The 13,622-nt window shown below is 49.0% G+C and overlaps 1 pseudogene; it reads right to left on the reverse strand.

The window, feature by feature from the left end:
- Window positions 1-923: 923 nt before the first annotated feature.
- LOC112483806 lies at window positions 924-1,042 on the reverse strand (annotated as a pseudogene).
- Between the last annotated feature and the right edge of the window lie 12,580 nt (window positions 1,043-13,622).

The following is a 13,622-nucleotide window of genomic DNA, read 5'->3' on the forward strand; positions in this document are numbered from 1 at the left end:
AGGGGGAGGGGGAGGGCAGGGCAGAGAGAGAAACGTCTCCCGCCCCCACCCGAGACAGGACTCGCGTTTTCGGCCTTCAGCCCACAGAGACCGGGTTGCATCTCATTTTCAGACGCGTTTAGGAGACGCCATCAGCCTTTAGAGTCACCTCTCTCGCCGCCTTCTTTTCTTCTTTCCCAACTTTTCTCCGCTTCCCCAGCTCCCCGTAGCCAACCCAGCTCTTGCCTTTGGGTGATGAGTGGTTCGCTTTAATTTCATGTGGGCGACGGGGTGCTCACAGGTGCCAGAGTGTCCCAGGCAGACCTGGGTGGGAAGGGCCTGCCTACCTGTCAGCCTGACTGTGAATCCTTGCGGGGAGACACGCCAGTTGTGCATTATTTGTGTGTTCGGTGCCTAACACAGAGCTGGGGATGGAGGGGGAGCCACACGAATTCTGGGGTACATACTTACGCATCTGCCCCAACCCCCTTTTTTCTTCCTAATCAAAATGAGTTCATCCTCAAGGCATTTCCTTATTTTCTAGAAGATGTGACCCAAATCTGTAAGCTGGAGGGTGAAGTGATTGCATCGGCTCAGGCTGATGAGAAGACCTTCCAATATAAGCTAAGGCTGAGTGTGCGGTGGGTCCCTGTGGCAGGTTTCCAGGCCCGCGGGCTGGAGGCTGGGAAGGGGCAGAAGGTCGGGGGAGGAGCCTCGGCCAATGCCGAGGGGATAGCCCGCCAAGTCCACTTTGGTTTTCTAAGGTTGCTCCTGCCGGTACCCTACTGCCTGTCGCAGCATCTCGGTTTTGTGTGAGGGATAGGCCCCAGGGCCGGAACCAGGAAGCCCACCTCCCACTTATTTTTTATTTATTTATTTTTAGGTGAGGCAACCCTTGGTTGACCCCATAGATTGCAAAGACCTCGTCAGCTTACAATCCTTTATGCCTACAGCACCTGGTCTTCCTAGGTGGTCTCTCATCCAAATACTAACCAGGCCCGACCCTGCTTAGCTTCTGAGATCAGACGGGATTGGGCTCGTTCAGGGCGGCATGGCTGTAGACCTGCCTCCCCACTTAGATCCAGCGGGGAGCTCTTGCACTTTCTCCGAGGCCGGCAGAAGGTCCTGGCAGAAGGTCGTCCGCTCAGGCACCCAGGGGTCCTTGATTATTCCAGCAGCAAGTTTGCAGTATGAACCCAGGGTGTCCTTCAGGCAGGAGGAATAACCACACAGGTTCACCTCCTAGGTGGGTCTCAACCTGACGTCAGAGTCGGTGGCTCCCTCTCCTTTAAAAAATTTGTTTTGTTTTTATTTTGAACTAATTTTAGATGCATAGGAAGTTGCAAAGATAACCAGAGTGCTCCTGGGCAGCCGCCCCCCCATCCCCCCAGTGTTAGATTTTATGTAATACGGTATCAAAACCAGAACCTTGGCATAGGTACAATGCGTGTCCAATTCTGTGCCATTTTATCCCATGCATGGAGCCGTGTAACCACCAGCACAGGCGAGACACAGAGCCAGTGGGTGACCTTTTTAGAACGAGTCTTTTGTAACTGTCCTTTTCCTATCCTGAAATGAAAACCATAGATAATGGTGCAGCCTCATATTACATTACATATTACAGCACATAATTCAAACTAAATATATGCGTATTCAGTGTATATATTAAGTGCACTGCAGAGGAGAAACAAAAGGAAAGTGGTTCTTTTTTATATTTTTGGTAATAAAATAAAATATCTTCAATGCCTGGCATGCTTGGGCGTTGAGGACAAAATGGAGATGTCAGAAAGAGGCAGAAGAATGGGGATCTCCAGCCACAAAAGTACACGGAGGAGGGCGTGCGGTACTGAGGTCTCAAAACCACCGAAGCGATGGTTTCCGACATAATGGAGACCTCTTGGTTCCCAGCAGAACAAACGACAGCTTTCCCTTGATTCATACAGGAGTTGCATTCCTGGAAAATAGTGAACAGAATCCACTTTACGCTGATAAGGAGTTAGTTTTCAGGTTCAGACGCTCATAAAAGGCTTTTCACTTAGATGAATGCTGTGTGGGACAAGGGACAATTTTCTGTTGAGAGCTACTGTTCTGTGTGCCTGCCAGGTCTCTGGCTCCTGTCCCCTAGATGCCAGGACGGCCCCTCCTCCCTCCACCTAATCGTGCCAATCATATATGCCCCCTCCAACCTCCAAAACAGCCCCTAGGGGGCAGTACCCGCCCTGTTGAGAACCATGTGTCTATGGGATACTGCCTCTGTGTGCCAGGCACTAGGCCAGGCTGGGGAGGGGAGGGGGGCCGGAGAGCCCAGATGAATCAGACTTGGTTCAACCCCATGAAACGTATACTCTCTTGAATCAGGGTTACCAGGTTCAGCAAATTAAAATACTGCACGGGACATACTTATCCTAAAAATTATTAGTGGTTTATTTGAAATTCAAATTTAACCGGGGATCCTCTATTTTATTTGGCAATCTTACTGAGAATACGAAGGACATGGGGACATGAAGACAGTGCCAGCACAGGGACCCAGGGGACTCAGAAGAGGGGTCTTCAGGGCAGGAGGCGCTGGAGTGGCTTCTGCCATGGGCAGAGTTCTGTGTACACTAATCCACAGGGTGGACATCATTATGCCCAGCTGGCCAGTGACATCCTTGAGAGGCTACGAGGTAATATGACTATGTCCCAACATACATCTGACGGGTGGAGGAGGGCATGCTGGCACGGCCCACCTCCCGCCATGACCGTCTGCAGGAGCCCGCGTGCCCCAGGGGAGTGAGGTGGTCCGGAGGGGCAGGCGTGGAGGACTCATGTGGGAAGACGGGCCGGTGCACGTGGCCTTCTCACAGGAAGAACCCAGTGTCAGAGACCCTGGCGTAGAGTCGGGGATGAGAGTGGCTTAGAAGGGGGTGAGGGTCTGTGTGGCTGCAGACACCAGAAGCCACCTGGACTATGAGAAGAAAATTGTTGTCAAGTTTTCTTGCACCAAGGAGTCTGGCCCACCTGGAAGAGGGAAGATTTTGGGGCGTGCGCTTTGTCTAAGGAAGAAGCCGCAGGCTTCCCCTTGGCCGGTGCCTCCAGCCGGGCCCAGCCCCCCACAGTCCCGCAAACTCAGGTACCTGGAGCTGTCGCCACCTCCTCTGAGTCTGAGGGCGAGGACTGTCAGGAAGCTCCTGGCAGGTCATCCACTCGGGGACTCTGGTCTACGGGGTGTACAGATGGCTCCTCCCCACAGAGGTGCTCTTCCCACTGCGGGGTGGACGAGGGCACTCGTGGGGTCCCCCATGGCCTGTCTTCAGGACAGGGAGGAGAAGCTCCCTCTAACACACGGGGAGAGGGGACAGGGAAGATGCCAGAATCTGCAAGCCTCATTCTTGGCTTAGGCGTGTGCTTGTTTGTACACGGCTTAAGTGGGCCGGCTCCCACCGAGACGGAGTTCCCATCATGGGGGCTGGGTCCATGACGAGTCGTGGAATGCCCTCTCGGCTAACAGCAGGACAGAAACCGGCCTGAGCCCTGCTGCTCGGTAGCCGATTCCCGGCTAGACTGAGATCCCCGGCTGTGTCCCATCCCCTGGGGACCTGCAGCCCCCAAGCGGGGTGAGGGATTCGGAGGAGGTGGAGGGTAAGGAAAAATCTTGAAAGAAAAGCTTGAAGATGCTGGAGCCACAGCAGCGGCCCCCCATTGCTCCTTCAGAATAGCGGGAGGCGGTCTGGGTTTGTGGAAAGTCTGCTGCACAAAGACGTAGACTCGATTTTGGTTTTGTTTTTATATTGTCGACTTTTCACTGATTATAAAAACATCTTCGAAGTATGTATCGGCATTACCACATCACCCTTGCTGAAGAAGTCTTCGAAAAAATATAGAAGAGTAAATCACAGTAAATGAAAACCACCCAGAATCTTGCTACCCAGAGAAATTTTACTTTTTAAAGAAAAAAGAACTTACATTAATTACTACCTAAAAATTGCCAGTTCAGTCAGCCTCTTTGTGAGTAGATAAGAATCGTTTGTTATTAATATACAGTGTTTGCATAAAAATAGATACAAAGCTGGCTTTAAAATTTCTTAAGAGCATTGGCGTGGTGGTCTGCTTTTAGTCTCATTTATCTGTGAATTTCCTTGTCAAGGCTTTTTTTTTTTTTTTTTTTTGCATAGACAGTTTAAAGTTAAACTTTAATTTAGCTCTTGTTAAAATAATTAAAAAGTAATGAGGTCATGCTATACAGATCCTAATACAAGGCACGACATTTCAAAAATAGACCCAAAGTTGCATCTAACTGAGATGGGTGAGGGTAGGGGAGGAAACGGGACTTAGCAGTCACTCCCCGGCTCAGTCAAATGTTAACCGCCCAGGATGTGTGAGCCTCAGTTTCCCTTTCCATAGGATGGAGGGGTGTCTCTCACCTAAGTCTGTCCATTAGAATCTCTCCCCGCCCCAGAGAGCTTTTTAAAAAATGCCAGCGTGGTTGCCACCCTGGGGGCCTCTGGCAATTGTGGGTCAGGGAGAGAAACGGGTCTTTAGTATTAAAAAAAAAAAAACAAAAAACAAAAAAAAACACCCCAGATGGTGTGCACTGGAGTGGTTTGTTCCAACTTGAGCCGATCTTTTAAATTTTCAAGAGTTTTGTGAGTTGATCATTAAACAGTCATGATTTAAAAAATTAAAATATATATGCTTACAATGAAATAAATCATATTTAAAACAAATGAAATAAATCCTCAAAACTCAACACTTCCTAATTATCTTAGCATCTTTTCTCATCACCCACGCTCTAGCCCTCGTTTGCATCCATCACATCTTCAGAGTGAACACGTTCCACAGCGATGCAAACTAGTTCGCACATCTCGGCAACGCCCCACTGCGTGAGGTCACGTGGATAGCTTGAGATCAGCTACTGTGGCAGTATTTACACCACAGAATTTGGCAGATGCTACAGGTCAGGGTTGTTAACTATTGCCCGGCACCCACTGTCCCCAGTGTGATATCGGGCTAATTCAGAGCCCTGTTAATACGGGAATCACCAACCCGTCTTTTAAAGTTTTGGATCTGAAGACTGAGCTGCTAATGTTCACTGGCCTAGAGGTGGGCACCTGGCTGCGGCTACAATGTGTCTTTCTCCACACATCTCTTTTAAAGGACAGACATGTTTGCTCTGCTCTCCCGCTGAAGAAGCAGGTGTGTTTGTGCAGGTCTTTAGGGCATCTTTAAAGTAAACAGCCTTTCTTTTTCTCTTTTCTCCATTCTTCTGTTACTCTTATTGATCGAGGTCTTTCCACAGGCACAGAGTATGCTGGCTGTGTTTGTCCTCTTCTGCACAGAGATAATCGTGGAGCCCGTGGTATGAAAACAGGCTCTGTTATGACGAACCTAGCCCTGGGGGTGGCCAGCTACTTCCTCTCCTTTCAGATTCTGGTGTTTGGAAGATTTTCACTTAAACTCGTTTCCATAGCTTGGCCCGACTCCTTTGTAAAATACCGGAGGAGCAATCAATTCCCTCGCTGGCCTTTCTTTCATGGAAAGTTCAAGCTTGCTTGTGTTGGGCACTGTCCTTCTCAGCCCCAGGTAGTTTTTTTTTTTTTTTTTTTGTGCATATTAAGGGTGTGAGGCTGACACGGATGGATTGTGTGTAAAGAGCTGAGAAGGTAGTTGGCGTGAAAAGTGAGCCCTGCGTGTGTCTGGCTGGTGTGCCCAAGACACTTCTCTGCCCAAGTCCTGAAGCAACTGAGAAATGACATGAAGGGGTAAGGCATCCCAAAGACCACCTTTGTGACCGGTAAAGTTTAGGTTGGAGGTATGGTGTGTACCTGTGACAGGTAAGCTCCCGAATACTGAAGCCCAGACTTACGCAGGAGTGTGTGGTGGGCCTGGGCAGCCCCACCCCACCCCAGGGAGAGCCCACCTGGACTTCCAGCTTCTTCTTAAGAGTCTCTCATGGCTCACGACCTGTTTCTCCTTTCAAATTCACCAGTCGGGAGCAGAGAGAGCCAGGGGTTACGCTGATGCCCTCCCTGACCTGGAAGGAATCCCAAGAGGCCTTCCAAAGCAGAGCCCCCAGCCTGGCCCCGCTGGCTGCCACTGCTAAGACACGTCCTTGCCTCTAGAAGCTCTGGAGAACCCCTTTATTTAAAAGCTGAGCCCCCTGTGTTAGACCAGGTTTACGGAACGGTCATTTCAGAGAGCTTTTTGGGAGAAAAATAGGATACTGTAATGAAAGCTGGCTATACCTACAAGGTGAAAGTTCTGGCATTTTCTACAAAGTGAAAGTTCTGGCATTTTCTACCTTAAGTTACTGTCCTAGGTGGAGTAGTATCCCCCCCAAATCCATTTCCCCCCCCGGAGCCTCAGAATGTGGCCTGATTTAGAAATAGGGCCTTTGCAGATGTAATCAAGTTAAGATAAGGTCATCCTGGGTTAGGGTGGGCTGTAAATCTAATATGACCAGTGTCCCTATACAGAGGAAAATTTGAACACAGAGACGCAGAAGAAGGACCACGCGATGACGGAAGTGGAGGCTGGAGTGACGCTTCCATGAACCAAGCGCTGCCTGCCAGGGACCGCCAGCAAACAGCTGGATCGAGACGCGGTGAACGGGGATTCTCCCTGGAGCGCCCATGACGGCAGGCTCTAGGATGTTGCTGCCCATTTGCAGGAGTGACAAACATCAGGTGACACCGGACCTACACAAGGCGATGGCAGGAGACGGGACGGGAGGCACTGCGGCTTACCTCTAGGGAGGCCCCGCATCTTCTAGACACTTGCGGTCCTCCCCAGTCTGTCAACCACATCTCTGGAGCAATTTGTCTGTGGCAATGCCTAGATTCCCCCTGGCAGCTGTGAAGAGCAGCCAGGCAGGCCCCCGGGGGGTCCAGGACCCCTGAGGCCGCTCTCCTGCATTTCGTTGGTAGAAGGAGGGCTTTTCCCTCCCTTCTCTCAAGCCCAGCATCCCCCACCCCCTTCCCAGACTTGGCCTTGGGCAGGAAGGAGAACCTGGCTGAGACTGTTAATTTCCCCGTACACCACGAGAGGGCTGGAAGGGGCTGTGGGGACAGCTCCCGTGGATGGAGTGGGTCTGGGGGCCACTGGGCAGTCATTAGAAGGTGCCCTCTGATCCTCCCAGATGTTGCTGAGGAGCAGACAGCCCATTCAAGGCCTCTGCTCTGCTGTCACTCTTGACATCATGGGGGGTGGGGACAAGAGACCTGAGCTGCGGTTCTTTCTATGTCATTACCAAGTTTAGTTTTCCAGGTAATGGAGTGTGCCGTAAAGAGACGCTTCCATTGCTGGAGATTTAAGACCCTTTCCTGGCAGCCGTTTGCTGTGGGCGGAACTTCTGTCCAATTCTGGGCCTGAGGAGAAGCAGTACGTGTTGGGTGGACACTGGGTGGGGACCTAATGGCACACGCTGGTGGGCTGCTGAGCTGCCCCGTGGAACCCCGTCCTGGTGTGGGGGGAAGCAGACTGAATTTGACCTTGGACATTCTCGTTCTCAGTCTGGCGCTGGCCTGATTCTCGTCTCAGCCTCGTCCTTTCTCCTCTGGGGATGGACGCCTGCCTTTGGCGTCTGTTCCCCATCCTACTTCCTGACCACTGAGAGAGAGGCCATTGATGAGGCTTCTCGTCTTCAAAATGTCCGATTCTATTGTTGAACACTCGCCGTGACCATTCTCATGCAGAATACATTTCCTCGGTGAGTTCTCGACTCTTTTGGATAAAGGGGGAAAGGTGCATTTTTCTACCTAATCCTGTGGGGAAATTCTTTTCTTTCATTCAACAATGTGTTCACTCAGATCACACCTCTCAGCCTTCCCATTTCTCACTCCTAATCTTTTATTTATTGGATCCGAGATTTATAACGTACATATGCATCTGTCCCTTCCTTTAAATTTATTGCATCGCCTCGCTGTCCTTCCTCTCACGCCTCGGCATCCATCTGGCCACCCTTGAGGAGCCCTGATGCGTGTGTGCATTGCTCACCCTGCCTTCCTGTGCCCAGGACCGTCTACCGCTCCAGTCAAAACGCGTCGCCTCCCAAAACGTCTTCACTCTGCTCAAAGATGACGTTCATTTTTTTCATTCACAACTTCTAGTGTGGATGGAAAACAAGACCCTGTTTGAGTCCCTGCTTTCGATGCTTCTGGGTGGTTTCGTGCCTGGAAGTGGAATCGCTGGATCGCATGGTAATTCTGTTCGATGTTTTCGGACCCACCGCACAGTCTTCCGCAGCGGCCACGCCATTGTACATCTCCTCCCGCAATGCACGGCGACTCCAGCTTCTCTTGCTATTAAGTGTGAAGTGAGTTCTGCTATTTTTAATACCTTATGGCTTCTTCTGTTTCGTTGTAATTTCTGTTTCCCCGTAATTTCTGTTTCCCCATAATTTCAGACTGGGTTTGAACCCTTGAGGGCTCTGGTCCCCCTTTACAACAGTGGCTCCCACTCCCATCTGGCCCAATGAGAATCTCATTGCCGGAGCATCTCTTACTGTGCCAGGCCCTAGGTCATAGGGTTTCTGGCCAATATACGTGTTGACAGGCCCTGGGTCAGTTGACCATCAGCTAAAACCAGGAGGAGGAGGGTCACTGTTGACATGTGCGTAACTGTCCACAGCAGACCTCTCCAAGATTATCTTCCCTTGAAGGGGCTGTGGGAGCATGTCACCATAAACATGTCCACTATGCGAGGGGGAAAGATGCTGGGAGGTTAAGGTGTATCACCCCGAAAATGTGAAATACAGGAAACTGGCCCTTGGCACATGTCACCTCTGGTCTAGGAGCCTCTCTCTCTCCGTTTGCCCTCTTGGGTCTTCAATAGGCCTGCTCAGGTCATTCTCACCTTCATTGGCTCTCAACCATAGTGTGCATTTTAATGGAAAATTTTTTATAATGAAAACCTCTTTGCTGTCCAAAGAAATGGCCCAGAGGTTGATACTAACCGTGTCTAGTGGTTACTCCTTCATTTAACAAGGCCGAGGGGAAAACTTGATTAAACCCCATTCTCGCCAGGCTTGGATGACTGGCCAGTGCGGAGAATGGATGTAAGTTACCACTGTTTCTGTCGTAACAGAGGTATTGAGGATGTCGTTGCATCCCATTTTATGAGACTGCTCGTGGAAACCCTGTCTAGATTGAGCGCTAACGACGAGGTAGTTCAGTTTTTATGGACATGAACTTGTGTAATTGTCTTGGTTTCCCTTCGGGTGTCGGCTGTGGAAAGCTTAGAGCAAATTGGTTTTCTACTGCTATAGGCTGAATTATGTCCCCCTTCCCCCAATATGTTGAAGCTCTAACTCCCAGGACCTCAGAATGGGACTATATTTGGAGACAGAGCCTTTGGAGAAGTAATTAAGCTAAAAAGAGGCCTTAGGGTGAGCCATAATTCAACATAACTGGTGTCTTTTTAAGAAGAAGAAATGAGGACACCAGTGCACGCAGAGGGAAGATCATGGGAAGAGACGGGGAAGTCGGTGGGCTAGAAGCCAAGGAGAAGCCTCAGGAAAAACCAGCCCTGCTGACACCTTCGTCATGGACTTCCGGCTTCCGGAACCGTAAGAAAATAAATTTCTGTTGTTGATACCACACAGAATACAGCACTTTGTCACGACAGCCCCGGCAGACTAATACCTCTGACCGCAGCCACCATGGAGAGGTTTAAGTTTGCTCTTGTTTTTGGCTTTATGCTTAGTTCATTTTATGTCTTCCACGCTTGCATTTTCTTCTTTTACATCTACTTTTTTTTAACTTATGCTGCTTGATTGTGTTTTAGTATCTTTTTAAGCTTTCTGCATTCAGGAACAGTAAAAATAAATTTTAGAGATTCTTGAAATGATGTCTACCAGGCAAATCTCTGGTGTTTGAGACTCTCTCCTGGGTACTGGGGAGATTCAGCATGGTGAACTGGGATGTGCTTAGCAGAGTGCCTGGTGTTAATAAAGTCTCAGTAACTGTTGGTTATGATGACCAGCTATTAGTTGCTATACCAGTTAGCGTTGTTGTGTAATAAACCATTCCAAAACTTCATGGCTAAAAATAACAAATATTTGTATGATTATGATCATAATACCACCATATTCTGATCTCATGATTTCGTGAGTTGAATGAACAATTCTTTTGGTCTGAGACAGCTCAGTTGGGACTGCATGGTCCCGGATGGCCTCATTTCCATTTCTAGGACCTCGGGTCAAAGGCTGGGATGGCTGGGGCTTCTCTCCACATGGTCTCTCATCTCCCAGGAGGCTAGCCTGCCCTTGTTACAGGGTAGCTACAGCTTTCTGGCAGCAGCAGAAAGCAAGCCCCAGTAAACCCACTCTTCAAATCTCTGCTGGTGTCACATTTTATAATGTCTCATCGGCCAAAGCAAGTCACATGCCAAGCCTAGATCAAAAGATAGAGCAATAGACTCCACCTTCTGATGGGAAGCTGCCATGTCACATTGCAAGGGTCTAGATGCAGGGAGCAGGGAGGATTGGGGGCCATTTATAATCACCGAATGCAAGGCACTCTGTTTGGCACTTTGCACCCATTCTTTTCCTTAATCCTGCAAGTATTTCTAACCTCATTTTAAAGACCGAAACAGAAATTCAGAGAGCATATAACATTCCTCTAAGGCCATGTGGTTAATGAGTTGCAGAGCTGGGACTCAAACCCACACCTGCTCACCTCTAAGACTGGAGAGTTTCCCAGTCCACTATGCTGATTCACCCCAGTGCCCAGAACAGCCTTACACGCTAGCGGTGCCTGGAGGCCTTATGTTCTTGATCAAAGTTGCATTGGATTGGAGGACAAACTCTGCTAGGTAGGAATGAGCAGTGAACAAGGATGAGCATACCAAGCTTTAAGTCATGCTCTAGAAAAACTCTGGGGCTCCTCGTGGGGAAGATGTCCGAGCTTTCTAGACCTTGGGCTTCAGTTGAACCGCTGAGGCCACAACGCCTGCCTGGTTTTGGTCGTTAGGATGAGGCCCATATGGGAACATGGAGGTGGGTGTGCTTTGGAAAGTAACCCGGGCAGAAAACACATAGAGGGATGAGGTTTCTTTTCCCTTCCCCTTTCCCAGACGACAAAAACAGTTTTAGGCCTCATCCTCAAGGTCCATTCCTGTGTCTATTTCTCCTCACCTCCCGGTGGTCTTCACCCCCTGGCCAGCTGTTCCCTGTTCTTTTCCTGCTCTCTGGGCCTCAGTGCTAACTGGTCTGCTGTACATATCTCCCCGCGAGGCCCCCTTCACACCCTTGCTTTTCCTCCAGATATTTTTCTGTTTCTTAATGCCACTCTCCTAATGCGGGCTTTCTCCTGAACTTGAACACCAAGAGGCACCAGCGGTGACCCGCAACAATGAGGCCTCAGAAAACAGGTCATTTGAGCCGGGAGAGACGTCAGTGAAACCATCTTAGCATTCGATTGGCCTTTTGTTAAGAGAATAGGGACTCTTTAAGCTGGGCCTGAGAAGGACACTGGCCCCTTTTCAGAGTGGACAGAGTTGGGATGACAGCCACTGAAAGGGAAGTGTTGATAGCTGACACTGGGTGTGCCACGAACCTGGACTGTCAGGAGCTCCGAGAGGCATCCATGCAGGAGCAAGCTGGGCATCAGCCGAAAGCCCAGCGGCTTCAGGAAGGACGAGCAGAGTGAGGCCCCCCTGGAGGCCAGAAGGTCTGATTGTCAAGCCAGGGGAAGCTACCGAGGGAGTGCACACAACCCAGCCAGGCAAAAGCCAGGCGCTGAGGGCACCTGGGCGAGAGGCTGAGTAAGATGTTTAAGAGGATCCTGGGAGAGCATTCGGATGTAGTGCCGGACGGGGCTAGGGACACCCCAACACGGTGAGTTGCACTTATGTGTTGTAAATTACATCTCCGCTTAATTTTTTTTTTTTTTTTTTTGAGGTTGGAGTCTCTGCCAACCATGGAAGGTGAATAATTAGGTGATTTGGGAGTCGGATGGGCAAGGAGGTAAAGAAAGGAAAGAGAGATAGAAGGAAAAGATGAGAAATGTCTATGCTTCCTAAAGAGTAGATCGCACGGTCAATGGTTAATTCACCAACTTGCTTTATTAAGTGACTCTGACTGCTTAGAATCTAGACTCTGGAGGATGTAAGCAAAGCAAATCCCTATTTCGACCTTCCTTTGGTAAGAAGGGATGGTTCGTTTGCCTTCTAATCACTGAGTACATGGAAATGGGATAGTGATGTTGGGAGACACAGACTTCACATTCACGTGGATTAATGACAAGATCAGTTTCCAAAGGAAGGACAAACTCCAGTGCGTTTCTGGAGGGGTCTCCAGGAGGATGGTGCAGGGATCTCCAGGAGAGCCACTGCAGAAATGGCATTGAGTTCTCCGTCAAGGACCCCTACAGAGGCTTGTTCTCAGGGGGTTTGAGCTCATCTCACCAGAAAGGCGGGGGTTATCTTTTCTGCTCCAAAAGCAAGACGGCTCCTTCTCCTAGGGAGTCAGTGAAACCAGGCACAGTTCCAGTGAGACTTCATCAACAGCAGCAATGTTATGAAGTTCAAGACCATAAACGCCTATGAAATCACAAGAATTGTGTTTAGGAGTGTCTGTCTATGCCAATAAATATTACTGGTACTTCCCGCAAACAACGTCCCGACTCCCCAGACTGTCTTCATTACGGGGTAGCACAAACAACAGCCTTACCTGCCATGGTTTCATGTGCTCCCTTTTGCTAAAACATTAGCGAGGTTGCACGAGATGGTGGCTAAGAACAGAGATTCTGGGCACAAACCACCTGGATACAGACCCTCAGCTCTGCCACTTAGCAGATGTAAGTTACGCAACCTTTCTGTGTCTCGGTTTCCTCGTCCGTGCAATGGGGATAACGATGGTCCTACCTCATAGGGCAGTTGTGGGGATAATTATTAACATAAGCAAGTGCCTGGCGTATAGTACGGACTCGATTCGTGTGATCATAATGTGATCATGTGATTCTTGGCTCATTATCATAGTTTGACATCACTAAGCATCAGAGTCAGTTACAGCTGATAGACCCAAGGGGAAGCCAGCAGTAAACGAAGGGACACCTGTACATCGCCTGATGGCAGATGAGAAAGCAAACAAACAGCATGACCAGCAATGGTAACCTAGATTCACTTGCAATAGTAGAAACTTCGATTCTATTAAAAGAGAACGTGGTAGAGAGAAATCTATAGGGATATGATCTATGGGTGATATGGTCTATCCATTTTTATTCTTAGGGAGAGAAGGAGATGTCTGTTTTTCAGTTTGATTTTTCTTGTTAAATACGACTTTATTCCTTAAAATTGTCTCTACCGGTAACTAAAGATGAGGGGTTGGGGAAGGGGTACAGGGACAGGAAGCAAAGAATTGGGAACTGGCTTTAAAGACTTCTATTTTCTGTGTCCTCTGGAAATTCAACAGAACATAAAAAAATTGAATCAAACCGTGTCATTTAGGTCAAGTGGAAAAGCTAGTTTCTTTGTGTTAGAAGCTCTTCCACCACGAAGAGTATAAAGCATTCTATTGTGTTTTCATTACTCAAAACGATTTCACATGAAAAGGATTCTAAAGATTTAAATTGGGTTACAGTTTAAGAAGTCATACAAAATGACCCATACCATCATAACACATGGGTTCTTTGCAAAAGTGTGCAGAGAAAGGCAGAACAGATAGG

This window comes from Pteropus alecto, unplaced genomic scaffold (assembly GCF_000325575.1).
Source record: "Pteropus alecto unplaced genomic scaffold, ASM32557v1 scaffold97, whole genome shotgun sequence".
NCBI classification, from domain to species: domain Eukaryota; kingdom Metazoa; phylum Chordata; class Mammalia; order Chiroptera; family Pteropodidae; genus Pteropus; species Pteropus alecto.